The sequence below is a fragment of the Rhinoraja longicauda genome, chromosome 8 (assembly GCF_053455715.1).
Source record: "Rhinoraja longicauda isolate Sanriku21f chromosome 8, sRhiLon1.1, whole genome shotgun sequence".
Lineage (NCBI taxonomy): Eukaryota > Metazoa > Chordata > Chondrichthyes > Rajiformes > Arhynchobatidae > Rhinoraja > Rhinoraja longicauda.
The window spans coordinates 7,446,909-7,474,815 of record NC_135960.1 but is presented as its reverse complement, the minus strand read 5'-3'; the positions used below and the strand labels follow the sequence as shown (position 1 = coordinate 7,474,815).

General features: G+C 46.7%; 1 pseudogene across 1 annotated transcript in view; it reads right to left on the bottom strand.

The window, feature by feature from the left end:
- The window catches only part of LOC144595735 (contactin-associated protein-like 5), an 852,226-nt pseudogene that overhangs the window by 107,016 nt on the left and 717,303 nt on the right, over positions 1-27,907 (bottom strand). Inside the window, exon 19 of the transcript XR_013547532.1 lies at positions 23,347-23,571. The product of XR_013547532.1 is annotated as a contactin-associated protein-like 5 (transcript). The remainder of the gene's footprint in view (positions 1-23,346; positions 23,572-27,907) is intronic.

Sequence of the window (27,907 nt, the reverse complement as noted above, 5' to 3'; positions counted from 1 at the left end):
AGAACATTGTTGCTGCTCATTGACAATCCTCTATTCAGTTGTCAGTATTTAGCCCGCTTGAGTAAGGTTGATTTCAACGTAGTGAGAGGAAAACAGGTCAACCTGGGTCCTGGCCAGTCTGTACTCTATAGTCAACCCTCTTGATACAATGAAGCATCTTGGCTAACAGCCATGGTTGAACTCTGCCAATTATCACAGTGCAAACCTGCCATAATGACTACCCCCGGGACTGCCTTTAACTAATGATCAGAGACAAATCTTTCCCATATCCACGTTCAATTGGAATCATTAATTGACCATTGGATGCAAACTCAATAGTCATGAGAAACGTCCTCTTTGTTCAGATACCTTGAAGGCAGGCGATAATTGTTATATGTATCCAGGAGCAATAATCCCTGTGTGCTGGAAATCTAACATTTAAAAAAAAATCCAGATACTACTCAATATCAGACCGGGCAGAGCTGGGATACAGAAACATTGTTTTACATTTTCAACTTTTTGATTTCTCATTGGGATGAGGAAATGTTGGTTAACTCACAGTGAGATACAGGAAGGAACTAAGTCCTTCGGACCACCATTCCTTGCAAAGCAGGAGACTGAGGGGTGATCTTCTAGACAGGTGGTCCTCAGCTTCCGATGGGGCTCCGTTCCGAGAAACCCATCGGAAACCGAAAGTATTGTAAGTAGACAATAGACAATAGACAATAGGTGCAGGAGTAGGCCATTCGGCCCTTCGAGCCAGCACCGCCATTCAATGTGATCATGGCTGATCATTCACAATCAGTACCCAGTTCCTACCCTCTCCCCATTACCCCCTGACTCCGCTATCCTTAAGAGTTCCATCTAACTCTCCCTTGAAAGCATCCAGAGAATTGGCCTCCACCGCCTTCTGAGGCAGAGAATTCCACAGATTTACAACTCTCTGAGTGAAAAGTTTTTTCCTCATCTCCGTTCTAAATAGCCTACCCCCTTATTCTTAAACTGTGGCCCCTGGTTCTGGACTCCCCCAACATTGGGAACATGTTTCCTGCCTCTAACGTGTCCAATCCCTTAATAATCTTATATGTTTCGATAAGATCCCCTCTCATCCTTCTAAATTCCAGTGTGTGCAAGCCTTGCAATAAATGCACTGTAATACGTGCGATCACGTGGCCGGAAGCGAGGGGCGGCTCGCTACGGGTCACTGCCGTTTGCACCATCGCAAAGTCGAACTATCGCAAGTTGAAGCATCGTAAGCCGATGTGTACAAGATCGTTAAGGGAATAGATGGGGTGAAGGCACATAGTGTTTTATTCAGAGTCAGGGAATGAAGCACCAGTGGACATAGGTTTAAGGCAAAGATACTAGAGGAACAAGATGGACCACTCCGTTGAAATCGCCTATACTGAAGTGTAGTACGCAAAGGAGCCATTTTAGTAGGCAAAACCCGCCGTTCGCTATGCCTCTCGCAGTGTAATCAGTGTTTTGGGGGAACAGTATGTGTGAAATGCATGAAACGGGTCAGGCAGTATGTGTACCATTAAAATGCAGATTATATCTCATCTATCAACTCACAGATTTTTGTTATTTCTCTTTTTAAATGTTTCTGGAGGGTTTCTGCCTGCTAAAATGGCGCCATGACGTACTACGGTTTTTAGGGTCGAGTGGTCTATCTTGTTCCTCTAGTATCTTTGTTTTAAGGTGAGAGGGGTAAGAATTTTCACACGGTGGATATATGGAAGGAGCTGCCAGAGGAGATCTGTGAGGGAAGGAACTGCAGATGCTGTTTTACACCGAAGGCAGACACAAAATGCTGGAGTAACTCAGCAGGTCAGGCAGCATCTCTGGAGAAAATGACGCTGCCTGGCCCACAGAGTGACTCTGGCATTTTGTGTCTGTCTGTGAGTGGAGATATCTGAGGCAGGTGCAATAACAACATTTAGGAGGCGTTTGGACAGCTACATGGATAGGAAAGATTTAAGAGGCATTGTGGGCCAAATGTAGGTAGGTCAGTGGGACTCGAGTAGGTGGGCCATCTGGTGAACATGGACAGGTTGGGCCGAAGGGCCTGTTTCCATGCCGTACGACTCGATGACCCTATTGCTCCACACGCACTTGTTGGGCCATCCAGTCTTGGAGGACTGGTGGGACTGTGGTTGCCCTGGATCTTTCCATGACTCAATGAGAAGGCCACAGCGTCTTACAACTGTACCAGACATCGGTAAAGCCAAATTTGGAGTACAGTGTACCCTTCTGGGTGACCTGTGCAGGAAGGATCTCATTAAACTGGAAAGGGTGCATGAAAGATTCATAAGGATGTCACTGAGTGCTTGAGAGCTTGAGTTATAAGGAGAAGTTGAGACCGCACCTGGAGTACTGTGTGCAGTTTTGGTCTCCAAATTTGAGGAAGGATATTCTTGCTATTGAGGGCGTGCAGCGTAGGTTTACTAGGTTAATTCCCGGAATGGCGCGACTGTCATATGTTGAAAGACTGGAGAGGCTAGGCGTGTATACACTGGAATTTAGAAGGATGAGAGGGGATCTTATCGAAACATATAAGATTATTAAGGGGTTGGACACGTTAGAGGCAGGAAACATGTTCCCAATGTTGGGGGAGTCCAGAACCAGGGGCCACAGTTTACGAATAAAGGGTAGGCCATTTAGAACGGAGATGAGGAAAAACTTTTTCAGTCAGAGAGTTGTAAATCTGTGGAATTCACTGCCTCAGAAGGCAGTGGGGGCCAATTCTCTGAATGAATTCAAGAGAGAGCTAGGTAGAGCTCTTAAGGATAGCGGAGTCAGGGGGTATGGGGAGAAGGCAGGAACGGGATACTGATTGAGAATGATCAGCCATGATCACATTGAATGGTGATGCTGGCTCGAAGGGCCGAATGGCCTCCTCCTGCACCTATTGTCTATTGTCTATTGTATCAGATGTTATGGGGAAAAGCAGGAGAATGGGGTTAGGATGGAGAGATAGGTCAGCCTTGATTGAATGGTGGAGTAGACTTGATGGGACAAATGGTCTAATTCTGCTCCTCTCACATGATCTTATGATCTTATGAGAAGCTGAACAACTTGGGTTTTCTTTTTTAGTTTAGAGATACAGCGTGGAAACAGGCCCTTTAACCCATTGAGTCCACGCCAACCAGCGATCCCCACACACCAACACTATCCTAGGGACAATTTACAATTTTACCGAAGCCAATCAACCTACAAACCTCTATGTCTTTAGAGTGTGGGAGGAAACTGGAGATCCCGGAGAGAAAACCCATTTCAAGAAAGAGTTAGATTTAGCTCTTAGGGCTAAAGGAATCAAGGGATATGGGAAAAAAGCAGGAACGGGGTACTGATTTTAGATGATCAGCCAAGATCATGTTGAATGGCGGTGCTGGCTCGAAGGGCCGAATGGCCTACTCCTGCACCTATTTTTCTATGTTCTATGTTCCATGTTTTCTATGCAGGTCGCGGGGAGAACGTACAAACTCCATACAGACAGCACCCATAGTCAGGATCGAACCCGGGTTTCTGGCGCTGTAAGGCAGCAACTCTACCGCTGCGCCACCGTGCCACCTTTTTTAAAATCCTGATTTGAGAGCATAACTTTATGAAGGATTCTAAAATGACAAGGGGAATAGACATGGTAAATAGCCACAATATCTATTCCAGTGTAGGGAAGTCCACTACTAGAGACATAGGTGTAAGGTGAGAGGGGAAATATTTAAAAGGAATCATAGAGGCAACCTCTAACACACATAGAAGGTGGTGTATATGTGAAATGAGCTGCCAGAAGAGGCAGATACAATTACATCTTCTTGGTTTAGTCTAGAGATACAACGCGGACAGAGGCCCTTCTGCCCACCGAATCCATGCCGACCAAGTGATCCCAGTACACTGGCACTACCCTTCAGACGAGGGATAATGTACAATTTTTACCGAAGCCAAATTAACCTGCAAACTTGTACGTCTTTGGAGTGTGGGAGGAAACCGGAAATCCCAGAGAAAACCGAAGCAGGTCACGGGGAGAATGTACAAACTGCGTACAGACGGCGCCCGTAGTCAGGCTCGAACCCGGGTCTCTGCCGCTGTAAGGCAGCGACTCCACCCCTGCGCCTCCGTGCCCCCCCCCCTTGTATCTAGATAAGAAAGGCACTTGTGGGCGCACAAGACACCCGTATCTGGGTTGGAAAGATTTTTGAGTCAAGTCAAGTCAAGTTTATTTGTCACATACACATACACGATGTGCAGTGAAATGAAAGTGGCAATGCCTGCGGATTGTGCACAAAAAAGAATTACAGTTACAGCATATAAATAAAGTTAATAAGTTACTATAGTATGGGCCAGGCTCAAGCAGGTAGATCTGGCTTGATTGAGCAGCTTGGCCAGCATGGACGGGTTGGGCTGAAGGGCCTGTTTACTGCTGTCTAGCTCCGTGACTCTAACTGCTCTGCCACTCAACAATATCACGGTTGATCTTCCAGCTTAACATCATTGTTTCCATGTCCCTCCGTTCATTTATTACCTTGAAATCTATCAATCTCTGTTCCGAATGCAACTATAACAGCACTCCAGGGTAAAGAATTCCAAAGATTCATCACCGCGTGAAGTTATTTCGGTCATGAATGGTCTCCCTCTTATTTTGAGATCAGCTCAAGGCTAATAAACCAGAACGGCATCCTTATCATATCTAACCTGTCAAGACTTCGAAGAATGTCGTATATTTAAGCGAAATCAACATCCATTCTTCTAAATTCTTAAAAAAAATAACACCATTATTATATATGATTACAGGCAAACCTGCCACCCCTGTTCCATGTCCTCGATAATAGGTATGTCTTATTTTTGGTAAGGACATCAAAATTGGACACAATCGTCGAGGAATCGTGTCCCAGAGGCCTCATATAATTGACGTAAGACATCCTCGTTCTGCTTCGGAGATCCTCTTGCGAGAAAGAACAGTCATGTATCATTTTCTCTCGCAGAAAACTTGTAAAAGTTTGCAGGCTCCCCTCAGCCGCCCGTTAATGCAGACCGTGAACACCTGGGGCCGCAACACCACACACCCCCCGCCGTGCCACACCTTGTCACCGTCTCTCAACCTGATCCGAACGAGGTGCGCTAGTTTCCATCCTGTTGATTAAGTTGATCAACATGGACGCCAGGGGTTATGGGGAGAAGGCAGGAGGGTGGGGTTAGGAGGGAGAGAGGTAGATCAGCCACGATTGAATGGCTGGAGTAGACGTTGATGGGCCGAATGGCCAAATTCTGCTCCCATCACTCATGGCCTTATCACCTTGCAATTTACAGAGGCCAATTGACCCACAGGCCCGTACGTCTTTGGAACGTAGGAGGAAACAGGAGCACCCGGAGAAAACCCGCGCAGTCAGGGGGAGAACGTACAGACAAGCACCCATAGTCAGAATCAAACCCGGGTCTCCGGCGCTGTCAGGCGGTGGACTCCACCTCTGTGCCACCATGCCGCCCACAAGATGAGGAGGCCGTAGTTTGGTGGACCCGGGGCAGCAGGGGCAAATGCGGATCATAGGGTGAAGAAGGGACAAAGTCATTCAACGAAAGCTCTTCAGCGGGTAGTCCATAGAGCTCAGAGGACCATCGGAACACAGCTACCAGCCTTGGAGGGCATCTACAACACACGATGCCTCAGAAAAGCCACCAGCATCCACAAAGACTCTTCACACCCCTGCAACAGTCTGTTCGAACTTCTACCATCGGGCAGACGATACAAGGCCTTCTACGCCCGCACCTCCAGACTCAGGAACAGCTTCATCCCCAGGGCCATAGCTGCTGTGAACCGGTCCTGCTGAGCTGGATGGTCACATCGCACAGTGATCCGGCACAGATCTACTTGCACTTTATTCTGTCTTAAAACTGTTACAATTTGTTTTACCATACCATACCATACACATACAGCCGGAAACAGGCCTTTTCGGCCCATCAAGTCCGTGCCGCCCAGCGATCCCCGTACATTAACACTATCCTACACCCACTAGGGACAATTTTTACATTTACCCATTTACATACCTGTACGTCTTTGGAGTGTGGGAGGAAACCGAAGATCTCGGAGAAAACCCACGCAGGTCACGGGGAGAACGTACAAACTCCTTACAGTGCAGCACCCGTAGTCAGGATCGAACCTGAGTCTCCGGCGCTGCATTCGCTGTAAAGCAACAACTCTACCGCTGCGCTACCGTGCCGCCCTTGGGTTGGGTTTTGTTGGGTTGTTGTTGTTTAAATCAATTGAATTATTGCATCGTATGGGAGGCGCATTCCCAATCTCGTTGTACCCCTGTACAATGACAATAAAGATATATTGTATTGTATTGTATTGTATTGTATAAGAAATAGGGATAGTAGAGTTAGGCCATTCGGCCCCGTCAAGTCACAGGAGCGATTTGAAAGAGAATGAAACAGGTTGCATTTATGCAGTGAAGTTTCACCAGCTCACGCCATCTAAACATCGTCTCAAAATCATTAATGCCACATATTAACGTGACAACGTGACCCTGTGTTGGGGGGGGAAGGGGGCACTCTAGTTTTAGAATCCTCTGCCCAGGGGATAAGCCTGCGTATGTTCGTTTGTTTGTTCGGTTGTTCCGGTGAAGGGGCCGTGCGCCACCAGTCGCTTGTCTTTTTTTCATTTTTCTTCACTGTTAATTTAATTTTAATTTCAAGTTTACGTGTACCTTGTTGTGTGTCATGACCATTGGCAGACCAATCTCCCTCCTGGGATGAATAAAGTTCTGTCATATCGTATCGCATCGTATCGTATTCCGATACGATGCGATACGATTCTTGCTGTTGAGGGTGTGCAGCGTAGGTTCACTAGGTTAATTCCTGGAATGACGGGACTGTCAGACTGGAGCGACTAGGAGCGACTAGGCTTGTATACACTGGAATTTAGAAGGATGAGAGGAGATCTTATCAAAATGTATAAGATTATTAAGGGGTTGGACACGTTAGAGGCAGGAAACATGTTCCCAATGTTGGGGGAGTCCAGAACCAGGGGCCACGGTTTAAGAATAAGGGGTAGGCCATTTAGAACTGAGATGAGGAAAAACTTTTTCAGTCAGAAAGTTGTGAATCTGTGGAATTCTCTGCGTCAGAAGGCAGTGGAGGCCAATTCTCTGAATGCATTCAAGAGAGAGCTAGATAGAGCTCTTAAAGATAGCGGAGTCAGGGGGTATGGGGAGAAGGCAGGAACGGGGTACAGATTGAGAATGATCAGCCATGATCACATTGAATGGTGGTGCTGGCTCGAAGGGCCGAATGGCCTACTCCTGCACCTATTGTCTATTATCTATTGTTTCTGCCTTAAAAATATCCATTGACTTGGCCCTCCACAGCCTTCTGTGGCAATGAATTCCACAGATTCACCACTTCCTGCCTTTAGAAATTCCTCCTCATCTCCCTACTAAAACAATGTCCTTTAATTCTGAGACTGTGACCTCTGGTCCTGAACTCTCCTGCTTGTGGAAACATCCTCTCCACATCCACTGTATCCAGGCCTTTCACTATTCGGCAAGTTTCAATGAGGTGATGAAATAGCTTGTAGTTCCTTCTGAGAGAGACGGTGGAAAATAGTCACATTGATAAGAAGCAGCACTGATCTGGGTGTCCTAGTGCATCAGTCACTGAAAGGAAGCATGCAGGTACAGCAGGCAGTGAAGAAAGCCAATGGTGGCCTTCATAACAAGAGGAGTTGAGTATAGGAGCAAAGAGGTCCTTCTGCAGTTGTACAGGGCCCTAATGAGACCGCACCTGGAGTACTGTGTGCAGTTTTGGTCTCCAAATTTGAGGAAGGATATTCTTGCTATTGAGGGTGTGCAGCGTAGGTTTACTAGGTTAATTCCCGGAATGACGGGACTGTCGTATGTTGAAAGATTGGAGAGACTAGGCTTGTATACACTGGAATTTAGAAGGATGAGAGGAGATCTTTTTCAGTCAGAGTTGTAAATCTGTGAAATTCTCTGCCTCGGAAGGCAGTGGAGGCCAATTCTCTGAATGCATTCAAGAGAGAGCTAGATAGAGCTCTTAAGGATAGCGGAGCCAGGGGGTATGGGGAGAAGGCAGGAACGGGGTACTGATTGAGAATGATCAGCCATGATCACATTGAATGGCGGTGCTGGCTCGAAGGGCCGAATGGCCTCCTCCTGCACCTATTGTCTCTTGTCTATTGATGCAGTCAGATAGCGACCAATTTCCACAAAAATAGGCCCCTTCGTCGGCCGCGAGGGAAATAAGTCACCTGGGATTTGAAACGAATTGATGGCTCGGTGTAATGACTTGCAGGGGATCCATTAGCCCTGAGTGTGAGATGATCGTAACAGCGGAACAATAAAATGTCCTTCGGTCCGGTGCCAGTTATCATTCACAAACTGTCCATTTAATCCCAACAACAAACTTCTTGAAGAACAAAGCACCCAACCACCAAAGACTGTGAAGGGGAAATCCAGGATACTGTGACTCCCATGTCTTGGGCATGAGCCAGCATCATACTCATTACCCCGCTCCTTCCACACTGAGTTTAATTGCTTTCTTTCTTAATTCTCTTGCCAATTACTTTTTGAGCATTGTAATTGGTGTGGCCGCGCCAGTCAAAAGTAATAAGGCATTCCAAATTCTTATTGCAATGAGAACAAAATTAAATTGCTTCTGTATTAGTCAGTAATTCACCCTCTCACATTATGAATTCGTAATTTAGTGGATGCTATTTACTGACTTTCTTGCATAATTTGTATATTTCTGTTTGTTTTTGTGTGTGTGTGTGTGTGTGTGTGTGTGTGTGTGTGTGTGTGTGTGTGTGTGTGTGTGTGTGTGTGTGTGTGTGTGTGTGTGTGTGTGTGTGTGTGTATGCGTGTATGCGTGTGTATGTGCATGTGTGTGTATGAGTGTGTGTGTATGTGTGTGTATGTGTGTGCGTGTGTGTGCATGTGTGTGTATGTGGTTGTGTGCGTGTGTGCTTGCTTGTGTGTGGTCGTGTGTGTGTCTGTATGTCTGTGTGTGCGGGTTTGCATGTGCGAGTATGTGTGTGTACGTGTGTTTGAGTGTACGTGTGTGTGTGTTTGTGGTTGTGTGTGAGTGTGTATGCGTGTGTATGTGTGTGTGGGTGGTCATGTGTGTGTGTAAGTCTGTGTGTGTGTGTGTATGTGGGTGTTTATGTGTACGTGTGTGTGAACATATGTGATTGTAAAATTCAAACTTTAAATTTGAAGAGGCTTGTAAAAGGGTGTAGATGGAAGAGGTACACTAGGATGTTGCCAAGGCGAAAGGTTACTAGCTAGAAGAGGAGTTAATAGACAATAGACAATAGACAATCGGTGTAGGTGTAGGCCATTCAGCCCTTCGAGCCAGCACCACCATTCAATGTGATCACGGCTGATCATTCTCAATCAGTAGAGTTGCTGCCTTACAGCGAATGCAGCGCCGGAGACACAGGTTTGATCCTGTCTACGGGCGCCGTCTGTACGGAGTTTGTACGTTCTCCCCGTGACCTGCGTGGGTTTTCTCCCAGATCTTCGGTTTCCTCCCACAGTCCAAAGACGTACAGGTTTGTAGGTTGATTGTCTTGGTATAAGTGTGAATTGTCCCCAGTATGTGTAGGTTAGTGTCAGCGCGCGGGGATCGCTGGTCGGTGCGGACTCGGTGGGCCAATGGGCCTGTTTCCACGCCGTATCTCTAAACCAAACTAAACTAAAAGAGCTGTGATGGCTGGGGATATCAACTGACAGAAGAGATAAAGCGGAAAGCAAAATGGCTTGCAAATGGAACAAGGATTATAGGCTCGAGTTGTGACTGGGAATAAAATAATCATTATTGACGACTGCAATTGAGATACCATGATACTCAATCGCTGATTCTGGAATTGCCGAATCTAAAGATATGGGTCTGTTCATCCACTCTCAATGTAACAGCCTGGGATGCTGATATCAAAAAAGGTCAGAGAGGGAGTGGGGACTGAGCACATAAGTGTTAGTTGACTGGAAACTAGGAATTATGCTTGCAGATTGAAGGAGGAGCACTCTAAAGTGATCACCCATTCTGCCACTGCCTTTCCAATGCAGAGGAGACTTACACTAAATTGAGAGAGGAAATATATCAGCCTAAAGAGGCGTGCGTCATCCACTGCTTCCCATTATTTAAAACCATTTTGTTCTGAAATTGCTCCATTCTATGGAGCCCCAATTATTATGATAGCCGAGGCGAAGTCTATCAAAACTATTGGAGCTTTGTATCAGAATCTGGTTCAGTAACTTGGACGCCCAGGAACAAAGGAGGCTTCACAAAATGGTGGCCATGGCTGGTCCATCACCTTCACACCGTCGACGGTCTTTAGTGATGCAGCGCGGAAACAGGCCCTTCGGCCCACCGAGTCTGTGCCGACCAGCGGCCCCCTTGTACACTAGCACTACCCTTCACACTAGGGACAATTTACAATTTACAGAAGCTAAATTAACCTGCAAACCTGTATGTCTTTGGAGTGCGGGAGGAAAACTGGAGCGCCAGGAGAAAACCCACAAGGTCACAGGGAGAACGTACAAACTCCATGCAGACAGCACCATAGTCAGGATCGAACCCTGGTCTCTGGCGCCGTAAGGCAGCAACTCTGCCGCTGCGCCACCGTGCCGCCCCATATTTCCGCCACAGATTCTGTCTGGGCATGGTCTACCGTGGAATGGGGCAACGTTGAGCTCAATGTCAGCATGTCAGGAGTTGAGTATAGCAGCAAAGAGGTCCTTCTGCAGTTGTACAGGGCCCTAGTGAGACCGCACCTGGAGTACTGTGTGCAGTTTTGGTCTCCAAATTTGAGGAAGGATATTCTTGCTATTGAGGGCGTGCAGTGTAGGTTTACTAGGTTAATTCCCGCAATGGCGGGACTGCCGTATGTTGAAAGACTGGAGCGGCTAGGCTTGTATACACTGGAATTTGGAAGGATGAGAGGAGATCTTATCGAAACGTATAAGATTATTAAGGGGTTGGACACGTTAGAGGCAGGAAACATGTTCCCAATGTTGGGGGAGTCCAGAACAAGGGGCCACAGTTTAAGAATAAGGGGTAGGCCATTTAGAACTGAGATGAGGAAAAACTTTTTCAGTCAGAGAGTTGTAAATCTGTGGAATTCTCTGCCTCAGAAGGCAGTGGAGGCCAATTCTCTGAATGCATTCAAGAGAGAGCTAGATAGAGCTCTTAAGGATAGCGGAGTCAGGGGGTATGGGGAGAAGGCAGGAACGGGGTACTGATTGAGAATGATCAGCCATCATCACATTGAATGGCGGTGCTGGCTCGAAGGGCCGAATGGCCTCCTCCTGCACCTATTTTTCTATTGTCTATTGTCCAATGTTCCAACAAGGTGATCTTTGAGTTAGTGCCATAGAGTGGTGCAGCTTTGTTCCTGCTTGTCAATTTCCAAAGTAACTTGGGTGGTTCTCTAGTCCCCGATCAAAATTGCCCTATAACCAATGCCACCCACATAGTCCAAATGGCGTTTCCTAATTCATCGTGTGCAGGAAGGAACTGCCCAGCGGTAGAGTTGCTGCCTTACAGCGAATGCAGCGCCGGAGACTCAGGTTCGATCCTGACTACGGGCGCCGTCTGTACGGAGTTTGTACGTTCTCCCCGTGACCTGCGTGGGTTTTCTCTGAGATCTTCGGTTTCCTCCCACACTCCAAAGACGTACAGGTATGTAGGTTAATTGACTGGGTAAATGTAAAAAATTGTCCCTAGTGTGTGTAGGATAGTGTTAATGTGCGGGGATCGCTGGGCGGCGCGGACTCGGTGGGCCGAAGGGCCTGTTTCCGCGCTGTATCTCTAAATCTAAAAAAAATCTAAATCTAAACTGCAGATGCTGGTCGACACCAAAGAGAGACACTAAATGCTGGAGTAACTCAGCAGGACAGGCAGTATCTCCGGAGAGAAGGAATGGGTGATGTTTCAGGTTGGGACCCTTCTTCTGCATTTACTCTGCATTTTGTGTCTACCTTAAGTGTAAATCAGCGCCTGCAGTTCCTTCCTACATACTGTACTTGGGGAGTTCAGCTGAAAGATGACATCAGGCACCTCCACCGACCTCATCTACTGTATCCGCCGTTCCAGGTATGGACTCCTGTCTATCGGCTAGGCCAAACGCAGGCTCGGCAATCGTTTCGCTGAACACCTCCGCTCAGTCCACCTAGACCTACCTGATCTCCCGGTTGCTCAACACTTTAACTCCCCCTCCCATTCCCACACTGACCTTTCTGTCCTGGGCCTCATCCACTGTCAGAGTGAGGCCCAGTGCAAATCGGAGGAGCTGCACCTCATATTTTGCTTGGGCAGCTTACCCACCAGCGGTATGAACATTAACTTCTCTAACTTCAAGTAACCCTTGCCTCGCCTCTCTCTCCCTCCACCCCTCCCCCTTTCCCAGTTCTGCGACCAGTCTGACTATCCCCCTGATTAAATTTTATCTCTTTATGTTTTGTTGTCATCTTCTCCTAACTAACAATGGTCTATTCTACATTTACCTTGATCCACATCCCCTTTGATGTCTCGTTTTCACACCTCACCCTTCCTTATCTCTACATCTCCCTCTTCCCTGACCCTCAGTCTAAAGAAGAGTCTCGACCCGAAACATCAGCCGTTCCTTCTCTCCAGAAATGCTGCCTATCCCGCTGAATAACTCCAGCATTTTGTGTCTATCTACCTATACTTATTTTTCGATACCAAATGCAGAATATTTTTGGCACTTTGGTTTTTGCAGAACAGCAGCTGCTACTCTGCAAAAATGCAATAAACACCAAATTGGAAACAAAGAGTGGCGCAGCGGTAGAGTTGCTGCCTTACAGCGCTTGCAGCGCCAGAGACCCGGGTTCGATCCCAACTACGGGTGCTGCCTGTACGGAGTTTATACGTTCTCCCCTAGACCTGCGTGGGTTTTCTCCGAGATCTTTGGTTTCCTCCCACACTCCAACGATGTACAGGTTTGTAGGTTAATTGGCTTGGTAAATGTAAAAATTGTCCCTAGTGGGTGTAGGATAGTGTTAGTGTGCGGGGATCGCTGGTCGGCGCGGACCTGGTGGGCCGAAAGGGCCTGTTTCCGCGCTGTATCTCTAAACTAAATTAAATGTGCATGTCATTCTTTAATCGGTAAAGTTTTATCCATAAATATTTCAGTAGACGACTTAGCATCTTTGAAATATTTACTGTCATTCAGTAAAGGTGACAATGCCAACACTTAGCTGTTGCCAGAAGCCTTCTCAGTAGTTTTGCATTATAGCTTCTGTTAAGCAAACATCACACAGATACGACCAAATTAACTGGGAACTCGCCAAGTGTCACTGGTACAGTCAAGGTCTTTTTTCTCTGAGATGTAAGGTTTCCAGTGTTCAGTTTAGTTTCGTTTATTATTGTCACGTGCACCGAGTTGCAGTGAGAAGCTTTTGTCTGCGTGCTATCCAGTCAAAGAAAAGACTGTGCATGATTACAATCACGGTGGCACAGCGGTAGAGTTGCTGTCTTATAGCGCCAGAGACCCGGGTGCGATCCTGATTTTGGGTGCTGTCTGTGCAGACTTTGTACGTTCTTCTCGTTACCGTGTGGGTTTTCTCTGGGTGCTCTAGTTTACTCCCACACTCAATAGACAATAGACAATAGGTGCAGGAGTTGGCCATTCGGCCCTTCAAGCCAGCACCGCCATTCAATGTGATCATGGCTGATCATTCTCAATCAGTACCCCGTTCCTGCCTTCTCCCCATACCCCCCGACTCCGCTATCCTTAAGAGCTCTATCTAGCTCTCTCGTGAATGCATTCAGAGAATTGGCCTCCACTGCCTTCTGAGGCAGAGAATTCCACAGATTCACAACTCTCTGACTGAAAACATTTTTCCTCATCTCCGTTCTAAATGGCCTACCCCTTATTCTTAAACTCCAAAGATGCAAAGGTCTGTAGGTTAATTGGCTTTGATACAGATTGTAATTTGTTCCTAGTGGGTAGGATAGTGCTTGTGTACAGAGATCACTGGTTGGCGCAGACTCGGTGGGCCGAAGGGCCTGTTTCCGCACTGTATCTCTGAACTGAGCTCAACTAAACTGAACTGAACTGCCGGCAGTTATGTTGTTCTATGTTTTATGTTGCATTTACAGAGTCTAACAATTCCCTGCTCAATGTTACTTACCATTGACTCCATCTACACTTCACGCTGCCTCAGCAAGGCCACCATCATAATCAAGGACCATAGTCAAGTCTTACCCTAGTCACTCCCTCTTCTCCCCTCTCCCATCTGGAAAGAGGTGCAGAAGGTTGAAAAAGCACACCTCCAGATTCAGGGGCAGTTTCTTCCCAGCTGTTATTACGCAACTGAACCATCCTATCACCAACTAGAGAGCGGTCCTGACCTCCCATCTACCTCACTGGAGACCTTTGAACCATCTTTAATCGGACTTTATCTTGCATCTGTACACTGTCGATGGCATGATGGGCGGCACGGTAGCGCAGCGGTAGAGTTGCTGCTTTACAACGAATGCAGCGCCGGAGACTCAGGTTCGATCCTGACTACGGGTGCTGCACTGTAAGGAGTTTGTACGTTCTCCCCGTGACTTGCGTGGGTTTTCTCCGAGATCTTCGGTTTCCTCCCACACTCCAAAGACGTACAGGTATGTAGGTTAATTGGCTGGGTAAATGTAAAAATTGTCCCTAGTGGGTGTAGGATAGTGTTAATGTACGGGAATCGCTGGGCGGCACGGACTTGGAGGGCCGAAAAGGCCTGTTTCCGGCTGTATATATATGATGATATGATGATGATTGTAATGAAGCATTGTCTTTTCACTGACTGGATAGCACGCAACAAAAAAGCTTTATACTGTAGCTTGGTACACAATAGGCAATAGACAATAGACAATAGGTGCAGGAGTAGGCCATTCGGCCCTTCGAGCCAGCACCGCCATTCAATGTGATCATGGCTGATCATTCTCAATCAGTACCCCGTTCCTGCCTTCTCCCCATACCCACTATCCTTAAGAGCTCTATCTAGCTCTCTCTTGAATGCATTCAGAGAATTGGCCTCCACTGCCTTCTGAGGCAGAGAATTCCACAGATTCACAACTCTCTGACTTAAAAGGTTTTTCCTCATCTCCGTTCTAAATGGCCTACCCCTTATTCTTAAACTGTGGCCCCTTGTTCTGGACTCCCCCAACATTGGGAACATGTTTCCTGCCTCTAACGTGTCCAACCCCTTAATAATTCTATACATTTCGATAAGATACACTTGATAATTATAAACGAAACGAAACCAAGCCTCGGACAGACACAGAGGAGACGGATGGAAAGGCTCCACCTTTCCTTGATCATCGTTGCTGACTTTGAATTTGTCTTTTCACACCTTTCATTCATTTGATCTTTGGACCATTTCGTGCCTCTAGTTTCCCTCTCCCCTGACTCTCAGTGCGAGGAAGGGGTCTCGAGCCGAAAGGTCTCCCGAGATGCTGCCTGGCCCGCTGAGTTACTCCAGCATTTTGTGTCTGCCACCATCGGTGTAAGCCAGCATCGGAAGCTCCTTCCCCCTTGGACTCAGTTCACATGCCAAAGTGCAGCAAGACGAGCTGAGACCTCCGTTAGCTGAGGGGAAAGGTCAAGGGCAAAATCTAATAGTGAAAGGTTCCCAATTTCAGCAGAGAGAAGGAAAGACCAAGGGCGGATTGTCTGTGTCAGGAATGCAGTGTAGGGAACATTAAGCATTCAGCTTGAAATACTTTAATTAGATTTGTGACACTTGATAAACAAGACCTAACTGCAATCAGTGTCACGGTCACTGGGAAGCTGGCTAAGTTTAGGGAATAGCAATTGACTTTGAAATTTGGAATGTGATTTACTTTATCGTACAAACGTACAATTAGAAAAAACATAGAAACATAGAAAAGGGCGGCACGGTGGCGCAGCGGTAGAGTTGCTGCCTTACAGCGAATGCAGCGCCGGAGACTCAGGTTCGATCCTGACTACGGGCGCTGTCTGTACGGAGTTTGTACGTTCTCCCCGTGACCTGCGTGGGTTTTCTCCGAGATCTTCGGTTTCCTCCCACACTCCAAAGACGTACAGGTATGTAGGTTAATTGGCTGGGCAAATTTAAAAAATGTCCCTAGTGGGTGTAGGACAGTGATAGTGTGCGGAGATCGCTGGGCGGCGCGGACCCGATGGGCCGAAGGGCCTGTTTCTGAGCTGTATCTCTAAATCTAAATCTAAATCTAAAAAAAATTGGTGCGGGAGTAGGCCACTCGGACCATCGAGCCGGCATCGCCATTCAATATGATCATGGCCCATTCAGTACCCCATTCCTGCTTTCTCCCCATATCCCCTTGATTCCGTTAGCCCCAAGAGCTATATCTAACTCTCTCTTAAAAACATCTAGTGAATTGGCCTCCACTGCCTTTCTGTGGCAGAGAATTCCACAGATTCACAACTCTCTGGGTGAAAAAGGTTTTTCCTCATCTCAGTGCTAAATGGCCTACCCCTTATTCTTAAACTGTGACCCCTGGTTCTGGACTCCCCCAACATGAGGAACATTTTTCCTGCATCTAGCCTGTCTAATCCCTTAAGAATGTTATAGGTTTCTATGAGATCCCCTCTCATCCTTCTAAATTCCAGTGAATACAAGCCCAGTCGATCCATTCTTTAAGATAGATCCATTCTTTAAGATAGATCCATTCTTTAAGACGAATTAAGTGCAACTTGTTAGTGCAAGAAATGGGTTTTGTAATAACATGGCGGGGCATTGAAGAAGTTATCAATTGGTTTAGTTCACACTGTCAAACTGTTAGTCTGATTTATTTTGTGGTGTTGTTGAGAGGGTTGGAAAAGAAGTGGCATCATGTTTAGTTAAATTTATGGTGGATATAGTGTGGTGGTAATGCTACTGCCTTACATTGCCAGAGACCCGGGTTTGATCCTGACTAAACAATAGGCGATAAACAACAGACAATAGGTGCAGGAGGAGGCCATTCGGCCCTTCGAGCCAGCACCACCATTCAATGTGATCATGGCTGATCATCCACAATCAGTACCCCGTTCCTAGCCCTCTCCCCATACCCCCTGACTCTGCTATCATTAAGAGCTCTATCTAACTCTCTCTTGAAAGCATTCAGAAAATTGCCCCCCACTGCCTTCTGAGGCAGAGAATTCCACAGATTTACAACTCTCTGACTGAAAAAGAATTTCCTCATCTCCGTTCTAAATGGCCTACTCCTTATTCTTAAACTGTGGCCCCCGGTTCTGGACTCCCCCAACATTGGGAACATGTTTCCTGCCTCTAGCGTGTCCAACCACTTAATAATCTTATATGTTACTACGGGTGCTTGCCTGTTCGGAGTTTGTACCTTCTCGCTCTGAGCTGCGCGGGTTTTCTCCGGGTGAGCCAGTTTCCTGCCACTCTCCAGAACCAGGGGCCACAGTTTAAGAATGAGGGGTAGGCCATTTAGCACTGAGATGAGGAAAAACCTTTTTCACCCAGAGAGTTGTGAATCTGTGGAATTCACTGCGTCAGACGGCAGTGGAGGCCAAGTCTCCGAATGCATTCAAGAGAGAATTAGATAGAGCTCTTAAGAATAGCGGAGTCAGGGGGTATGGGGAGAAGGCAAGAACGGGGTACTGATTTAGAATGATCAGCCATAATCGCATTGAATGGTGGTGCTGGCTCGAAGGGCCGAATGGCCTACTCCTGCACCTATTGTCTATTGTCTATAAGACGTACAGGTTTGAAGGTTAATTGGCTTGGTGTAAATGTACAAATGTAAAATTATCCCCCGCGTGCGTGGGGCAGTTAATGCGCGGGGATCGCTGGTCAGCGTGGCAGAAGGGCCTGTTTCCGCGCAGTAGATCCAAAGTAAACTAAGTATGGATTTTATAAATAATAAGTTGCTTGTATCAATAGTTAATTAAGAAAAAATTAATTTAAGATATGTATATAGTACTGGGTTGTTCATGGCAATTTCTTTTAATTAGGGGGAATCAAAGGCAAAGATTATATCCTGTGGGTAATCTCTCTTAATATATTATGCCATTTCCATGAGGATATTAATTTGGTACCAATTAGTGTCCAATTACGGACACATCAACACTCTCTCCGGGAACTAGATTGAGACTCCGTCATGCTGACTTTGCTGCGGGCACTTTAAAAAGGCTTAAGGCAATTTGTTCATTCCTTGAGGCTGGACTAGATTCAATGCCTTGCAACCAAAAACCACAAGCCAGCATACAACACTCTCCACCTCCTCTCAAATCAGGCTTCAATAGACAATAGACAATAGGTGCAGGAGGAGGCTATTCAGCCCTTTGAGCCAGCACCGCCATTCAATGTGATCATGGCTGATCATTCTCAGTACCCCGTTCCTGCCTTCTCCCCATACCCCCTGACTCCGCTATCCTTAAGAGCTCTATCTAGCTCTCTCTTGAATGCATTCAGAGAATTGGCCTCCACTGCCTTCTGAGGCGGAGAATTCCACAGATTCACAACTCTCTGACTGAAAAAGTTTTTCTTCATCTCAGTCCTAAATGGCCTACCACTTATTCTTAAACTGTGACCCCTGGTTCTGGACTCCCCCAACATTGGGAACATGTTTCCTGCCTCTAACGTGTCCAACCCCTTATGTTTCTATAAGATCCCCTCTCATCCTTCTAAATTCCAGTGTATACAACCTTAGTCGCTCTAGTCTTTCAACATACGACAGTCCCGCCATTCCGGGAATTAACCTAGTAAACCTACGCCCTCAATAGCAAGAATATCCTTCCTCAAATTTGGAGACCAAAACTGCACACAGTACTCCAGCTGTGGTCTCACTAGGGCCCTGTACAACTGCAGAAGGACCTCTTTGCTCCTATACTCCACTCCTCTTGTTATGAAGGCCAACATTCCATTGGCTTTCTTCACTGCCTGCTGTACCTGCATGCTTCCCGATCAGGCAACGTGACATGCAGTAATGCCGGGGTGAAGCAATCTTGAAACATTCTGTCACCAACCAAGGTAGAACAATCATTGGGCACAATTGTATGTTGGGTCACACACTGTACACCGGTTGCAAACAATCGATCGAATGGCTCGTTGGTCGAGGGGTATGATTCTCGCTTTGGGAGTGAGAGGTCCCATGTTCAAATCCCGGACGAGCCCCCGATTACTGTGGATGGCACGATGGCGTAACGGTAGAGCTACTGCCTTACAGTAGTCGATCCCGACTACTGGTGCTGTCTGTAAGGAGTTTGTACGTTCTCCCCGTGACCTGCGTGGGTTTTCGCTGAGATCTTCGGTTTCCTCCCACACCTTTCCAAAGACGTACAGGTTTGTCGATTAATTGGCTTGGTATAAGTGTAAACCAGCGGCACGGTGGCGCAGCGGTAGATTTGCTGCCTTACAGCGAATGCAACGCCGGAGACTCAGGTTCGATCCTGACTACGGGCGCCGTCTGTACGGATTTTGTACGTTCTCCCCGTGACCTGCGTGGGTTTTCTCCGAGATCTTCGGTTTCCTCCCACACTCCAAAGACGTGCAGGTTTGTCGGTTAATTGACTGGGTAAATGTAAAAATTGTCCCTAGGTGTGTGTGGGATAGTGTTAATGTGCGGGGATCGCTGGGCGGCGCGGACTCGGTGGGCCGAAGGGCCTGTTTCCGCGCTGTATCTCTAAATCTGAAATCTAAATCTAAATGTAAATTGTCCCTAGTGTGCGTAGGATAGTGTTGGTGTGCGGGGATCGCTGGTCAGACCCCAAGGGCCTGGATCCGCGCCGTATCTCCAAACTAAACTAAGAAAAAAGACCAGTGTAAGAATATAACTTGACGCTGTTTTTCACTAAAAAGGGAAACTGCTATATAGAACTATGCTAGAACTCTGGCACGTCAGGATGTGAAATCTGCAAATACTTGGCAGGCTGTCAGTCTGAAACATTGGATTCTGCCTGATTGACCGACTATTCCTAGCTTTTGCTCGTATTTAGTGACAAAGCAAGTGCCAGATGATGTGGAGATGATTGAGTGAGGCAATCGGGCTTGGTGACTATCCCAATACCAGTGACTGATGGAGACTCGCTGCGTGACTTTTGTTCGTAACTGCCCTCCACTTTCTGCGATTTTCTTTGAGCGGGGAGAATTCGCTGTCGTTACTGCTTACTTTGCCTTTTACTCTGGCTCTCCGAGTAAATTGTCTTTGTTTTGCTGCAGTACAAACCATTCTCGCCCCCGAATGAAACATGCATCTTGGCCCAACTGCAATTCATAGGCTGCCACTGTTAATATACTGGTCAGCAAATGATCTCTTTATTCCACGCGGCATCTGACCAAAGAATGTGTCGACTGGGCTTGTATTCACTGGAATATAAAGATGAGAGGGCATCTTGTAGAAACATATAAAATTCTTAAGGGATTGGACAGGCTAGATGCAGGAAAAATGTTCCCGATGTTGGGGGAGTCCAGAACCAGGGGGTCACTGTTTAAGAATCAGGGGTAGGCCATTTAGGACTGAGATGAAGAAAAACTTTTTCACCCAGAGTTGTGAATCTGTGGAATTCTCTGCTACTGGAGGCAGTGGAGGCCAATTCACTGGATGTTTTCAAGAGAGAGTTAGATCTGGCTCTTTGGGCTAACGGAATCAAGGGATATGGGGAAAAAGCAGGAAGGGGGTACTGATTTTGGATGATCAGACGTGATCATCATATTGAATGGCGGTGCTGGCTCAAAGTGCCGAATGGCCTGCACCTGCACCTATTTTCTACATTTCTATGTTTCTATGCAATATGTTATTCTTGAGATTTTAGTGGTTCAGTTTCACTCCTGTTTCTGCGTAGAGTCTTGGAGTTATTGAGTCGTAAAACACCGAAACAGGCCATTCGGTCGAACATGTCCATGGCAACCACAATGCCCCATCTATGCCAGTCCCATTTGCCCACATTTGACCCATATCCCTCTAAACGCCACCTCTCATCTTGATTCTAAATTCCTTCATTTTCATATAAGGTTCATCTTTGTGAAGTTAAATTCGTGGCTAGCAGCCATGGTCAACAACCGTGTGACCCAAGAGTGCTGCGGCCTTTTAGGTCACATGATCATAAGTGATCGGAGCAGAATTAGGCCATTCAGCCCATCAAGTCTACTCCGCTATTTAATCCTGGCTGATCTATCTCCCTCTTCCTAACCCCATTCTCCTGCCTTCTCCCCATAACCCCTGACACCCGTACTAATCAAGAATCTATCTATCTCCACCTTAAAAATATCCACTGACTTGGCCTCCAAAGCCTTTCTGCAGCAAAGAATTCCACAGATTCTCCGCCCTCTGACTGACGAACATTACTCATCATCTCCTTCCTAAAGGAACGAACGTCCTTTAATTCTTAGGCAATGACCTCTGGTCCCAGACTCTTCCACTCCACATCCTCTCCACATCCTCTCCACATCCTCTCCACATCCAATCTGTCCAGGCCCTTCACGATGTGGTACGCTTCAATTTTTATTTGACAGCGGCGTTCCTCCCAGCAGATGTCTGAGACAACAGATTTTTTTTGTTTCTTTATGATCATAAGGGGCAGATAGACGCAAAGATTCTCTTACTCACTTGCCACAGGTTGACGGAAGAAGGGAACAGGTCTTGAATGTACAAATGTTTCTTGGTTTCCACGTTAAATATTTTTCTGTTGTTTGGTGACAAACATAATTGAACATAACGTACATAACAAACTCAACTACTATCTACCTAATTGGAGGAACTATCTTTGATCGAACTATACTTGACTTTATTGTGCACTAAACATTATTCACGTTATTCCCTTTATCGTTTATCTGTATACTGCGGATGGCTGGATTGTAATGCATACGTTTATAGGTTCATAAGTGATAGGAACAATAGACAATAGACAATAGGTGCAGTAGGCCATTCGGCCCTTCGAGCCATTCAATGTGATCATGGCTGATCATTCTCAATCAGTACCCCGTTTCTGCCTTCTCCCCATACCCCCTGACTCCACTATCCTTAAGAGCTCTATCTAGCTCTCTCTTGAATGCAATCAGAGAATTGGCCTCCACTGCCTTCTGAGGCAGCGAATTCCACAGATTTACAACTCTCTGAGTGAAAAAGTTTTTCCTCATCTCCGTTCTAAATGGCCTACCCCTTATTCTTAAACTGTGGCCCCTGGTTCTGGACTCCCCCAATATTGGGAACATGTTTCCTGCCTCTAACGTGTCCAACCCCTTAATAATCTTATATGTTTCTATAAGATCCCCCCTCATCCTTCTAAAGTCCAGTGTATTTAGAAGGATGAGAGGGGATTGAATTAGAATTAGGTCATTCCGCCCATCAATTCTACTCCAACATTCAGTCGTTGTTGATCGATTTCTCCCTCCTAACCCCATTCCCCTGCATTCTCCCCATAACCCCTGACACCCGTACTAGGGCGGCACGGTAGCGCAGCGGTAGAGTTGCTGCTTTACAGCGAATGCAGCGCCGGAGACTCAGGTTCGATCCTGACTAAGGGTGTTGCACTGTAAGGAGTTTGTACGTTCTCCCCGTGACCTGCGTGGGTTTTCTCCGAGATCTTCGGTTTCCTCCCACACTCCAAAGACGTACAGGTATGTAGGTTAATTGGCTGGGTAAATGTAAAATGTAAAAATTGTCCCTAGTGGGTGTAGGATAGTGTTAATGTACGGGGATCGTTGGGCGGCACGGACTTGGAGGGCCGAAAAAGGCCTGTTTCCGGCTGTATATATATGATATGATATATGATAATCAAGAATCTTTCCATCACTGCCTTAAAAATATCCATTCAATGGAGAATGCCCTCCATGGCTTTCTGTGGCAAAGTATTCCACAGATTCACCGCCCTCTGACTAAAGAAATTCAATAGACAATAGAAAATAGACAATAGGGGCAGGAGTAGGCCATTCGGCCCTTTGAGCCAGCAACGCCATTCATTGTGATCATGGCTGATCATTCTCAATCAGTGCCCCGTTCCTGCTTTCTCCCCATACCCCCTGACTCCGCTATCCTTAAGAGCTCTATCTAGCTCTCTCTTGAATGTATTCAGAGAATTGGCCTCCACTGCCCTCATCTCCTTCCTAAAGGAACGTCCTTTAATTCTGAGGCTATGACCCCTGGTCCGAGACTCCCCCACTAGTGGAAACATCCTCTCCACATCCACTCTCTCTGGGCCTTTCACAAATCGGAACGTTTCAATGAGGTAATGAAATAGGCCTTCTGTGGCAACGGATTCAAAAGATTCACCACCCGCTGACTAAAACATGTGTTTAGCGGGCAGCGAAAGCTTTTCACTGCACCTCGGTACACGCGACAATGAACTAAGCTCAAGCTCAAACTCAAATGGACTGTTCAACAGCTTCCGCTACTCACCGTTGCTGCACAGCACCACTGCCATGTATTCCTGGTAGTAGGAGTTGATGTATAGCAGAACGCTGGGGACGTGCGTGGTCCGGAAACTGAAGGCTATTTTCTCCCTGGAAAGCGTCAGGTCGGAGTAGATGGCAGATAAATGGCTGCTGACGTTTCGGGCAATCCCGTACGAATCGTGGAAGTTGTAGATCACCGACGTCCCGGCTTCCAAGAGCGCGGACACCTCTGGGATGAGGGAGAGGAGAAAAGCATCGTCAGTGGACATTCAAAGGCCGCTCGCCCGCGAGTAGTTAAGCAGGAAAAGAACAAATAAAAATGTCATTTAAAGTCACCTTTAAGAGCCACGTTGAGATAAATTGAGTCATACAGTCGAATAGAGTGAGATTGGTGTGAGATTGGTTTTGTGAATGAGTTGAGGGGAGCAGCCACCTTCAGCCATGATACTGGAGACAGCTTACTGCTTTTCCAGTCACGGCCATTTTGGGCCCATTTGCCTCGTGAATAGACAATAGACAATAGACAATAGGTGCAGGAGTAGGCCATTCAGCCCTTCGAGCCAGCACCGCCATTCAATGCGATCATGGCTGATCACTCTCAATCAGTACCCCGTTCCTGCCTTCTCCCCATACCCCCTCACTCCGCTATCCTTAAGAGCTCTATCCAGCTCTCTCTTGAAAGCATCCAACGAACTGGCCTCCACTGCCTTCTGAGGCAGAGAATTCCACACCTTCACCACTCTCTGACTGAAAAAGTTCTTCCTCATCTCCGTTCTAAATGGCCTACCCCTTATTCTTAAACTGTGGCCCCTTGTTCTGGACTCCCCCAACATTGGGAACATGTTTCCTGCCTCTAATGTGTCCAATCCCCTAATTATCTTATATGTTTCAATAAGATCCCCCCTCATCCTTCTAAATTCCAGTGTATACAAGCCTAATTGCTCCAGCCTTTCAACATACGACAGTCCCGCCATTCCGGGAATTAACCTAGTGAACCTACGCTGCACGCCCTCAATAGCAAGAATGTCCTTCCTCAAATTTGGAGACCAAATTTGGTGAACAATGACTCTGTTTGAGTAATGTGTCGACAGACCTGTTGTGTTGCTGCTGCAAGTAAGAATTTCATTATAGAGTCACAGTGTCATATAGAGTGATACAGTGTGCAAACTTCGGCCAAACTTGCCCACACGGGCCAACATGCCCCATCTACACTAGTCCCACCTGCCTGTGCTTGGTCCATATCCCTCCAAACCTGTCCTATTCATGTACCTGTCTAACTGTTTCTTAAACGTTGGGATAGTCCCTGCCTCAATTACCTCCTCTGGCAGCTTGTTCCATACACCCACCACCCTTTGTGTGAAAACGTTACCCCTCAGATTCCGATTAAATCTTTTCTCCTTCACCTTAAACCTCTGTCCTCTTGTCTGCATTTCACCTACTCTGGGTAAGAGACTCTGTGTGTCTACCCGACCTATTCCTATTTTATACACCTCTATAAGATCACCCCTCATCCTCCTGCGCTCCAAGGAATAGAGTCCCAGCCTACTCAAAATCTCCCTATAGCTCAGACCCTCTAATCCTGGCAACATCCCCATAAATCTTCTATGTTCTCTTTCCAGCTTGACAACAACTGTCCTATAACATGGTGCCCAGAAAGGAACATAATATGCTCAATGCGGCCTCACCAACTTCTTATACAACTGCAACTTGACCGCCCAATTTCTATATTTATAATTTTGATTTTAAATCACGCTTCTTATGAACAGCAACCCCGTCTGCAAAACTTCATTGATCTACAATAGCCATCCTTATAGAGAAGCTGAGGGGCCAGATGTGAAGTGCACCCAGTTCTCTAGTCTAGATGGTTTGTGTTCTACCACTGTAGTCAGTGTATATTTGAGAGGGGATCTTATTGAAACATATAAGATAATTAAAGGATTGGACATGCTAGAGGCAGGAAACATGTTCCCGATGTTGGGGGAGTCCTGAACCAGGGGCCACAGTTTCAGAATAAGGGGTAGGCCATTCAGAACGGAGATGAGAAAAAACCTTTTCACTCAGAGAGTTGTGAAGCTGTGGAATTCTCTGCCTCAGAAGGCAGAGAGGCCAATTCCCTGGATGCTTTCAAGAGAGAGTTAGATAGAGCTCTTAATGATAGCAGAGTCAAGGGATATGGGGAGAAGGCAGGAATGGGGTACTGATTGTGGATAATCAGCCATGATCACGGTGAATGGCGGTGCTGGCTCAAAGGGCCAAATAGCCTACTCCTGTGCCTATCGTCTATTGTCTATTTGCAATACAAACCTAATAGGTTCACGTTCATAAGTCATCGGAACATAATTAGGCCATTCGGCCCATCGAGTCTACTCCGCCATTCAATCGTGGCTGATCTGCCTTTCCCTCTCAACCCCATTCTCCTGTCTTCTCCCCATAACCCCTGGCACCCCTACTGATCAAGAATCTGTCAATCTCTGAATTGAATTGAATTGAATTGAATTGAATTGAATTGTATTAGAAACATAGAAACATAGAAAATAGGTGCAGGAGTAGGCCATTCGGCCCTTCGAGCCAGCACCGCCATTCAATTTGATCATGGCTGAATTGAATTGAATTGAATTGAATTGAATTGAATTGACTAAATTTTATTAGCCAAGTAAGAATAAAACATTAAACATTAAAACATTAAGAATAAAACATTATAGTTTAAACATATAAAGAACTAAAATAAAATACCAGAGCAAAAGGAGGCTACAGACTTTTGGCTGTTGAGTAGAGCTACTGCACGTGGAGAAAAGCTGTTTTTATGTCTGGCTGTGGCGGCTTTGACCCCCAATGTCTTTGCCTCCACAGCCGTCTGTGGCAATGCATTCCACAGATTCACCACCCTCTGACCGAAGAAATTCCTCCTCTTCCCCTTTCTAAAGGTACGTCCTTTTATTCTGAGGATGCGCCCTCTGGTCCCAGAGTCTCCCGCCTACGAGAGCATCCTTTATCACGGTGTCATGATCATGGTGAATGGCGGCGCTGGCTCGAGGGGCCGAATGGCCTACTCCTGCACCTATTGTCTATTGTCCTCTGCACTTCCACTCTATTGGGTCCTTTTTCAGTGTTATACATAAGTCCAGCACAGTAGCATGATGTTTGGGCCACAATATCTGCGGTGCCTCCATGAGACCCATATCTCTTCACGTGCCTATTGCAAAGCCTCTAAAATGTCACTGTTGTATGATGTCGTTCTAAACAGGTAGAATCTACACTACTCGGTACGTTCAAATTAGATTTCCCCCACTAATTGCTCCTTGTAGTTTAATTTTTGTTCTACCATGGTCTTGTTGACTTAGATTAACTGGTAATTTATTGTATATTTATTGTGTAGAAGGATGCTGGTGAATCTAATGCATCTGCAACGCTGCCGCGAGTTAATATTCCATTGCTCCAGTTCATAGCTGAGCATTAAACAAATAAGCACCCTTGGTTCATGATCCTTTGCTTTATAAATAGTGCCAAGCCCACAAAAGCTTGGAGTTTACCGCAAATATTATTACATCGCTGCTGGCTTCGGGCAAAATCCAATTCACAACGACACGAGTTGCAACACAGAGGCGTGGATGTCGGGGAAGGAGTCGATCCCTGTACCTCGGCTGCCTGCAGTGGAGGCCCAGGAGCGAGGAAGACTGGAAAAGGCTGTGAGCACGGCCCACTCCATCGTGAGCTCTCACCTCCCCACCATCGAAGGGATTCGCCGGAGACGCTGCCTCATAAAGGCAGCCAGCATCATCAGAGACCCACACCGCCCTGGGCCACACACACATTTCACCCCTGTCATCAGGAAGAAGGTCCAGGAGCCTGAAAACTGTAACGTCCAGGTTCAGGAGCAGCTTCTTGCCTACAGCCATTAGGCTATTAAACGCTATCACCTCCAAATAGGCTGTGAACTACATGGACTATTATTGTTATTATTGCACCACGATTGTATGTTTTTTATGTGTACATTTGTGTGTGTGTATATATATTCAGTCTGAAGAAGGGTCTCGACCCGAAACGTCACCCATTCCTTCTCTCCCGAGATGCTGCCTGACCTGCTGAGTTACTCCAGCATTTTGTGAATAAAAACCTTCGATTTGTACCAGCATCTGCAGTTATCTTCTTATATATATGTGTGTGTCTGTGTGTCTGTGTGTCTGTGTGTAACTTCTTTACATCGGCGAAACCAAACGCAGGCTCGGCGATCGCTTCGCTCAACACCTTCGCTCAGTCCCCCTTAACCAACCTGAACTCCCGGTGGCTGAGCACTTCAACTCCCCCTCCCACTGCCAGTCTGACCTTTCTGTCATGGGCCTCCTCCAGTGCCATAGTGAGGCCCACCGGAAATTGGAGGAGCAGCACCGCATATTTCGCTTGGGCAGCTTGCAGCCCAGCGGTATGAACATTGACACTCTCCAACTTTAGATAGTTCCTCTGTCCCTCTCCTCCCCTCCCCCTTCCCAGTTCTCCCTCTATCTTCCTGTCTCCACCTATACCCTTCCTTTGTCCCGCCCCCCTGACATCAGTCTGAAGAAGGGTCT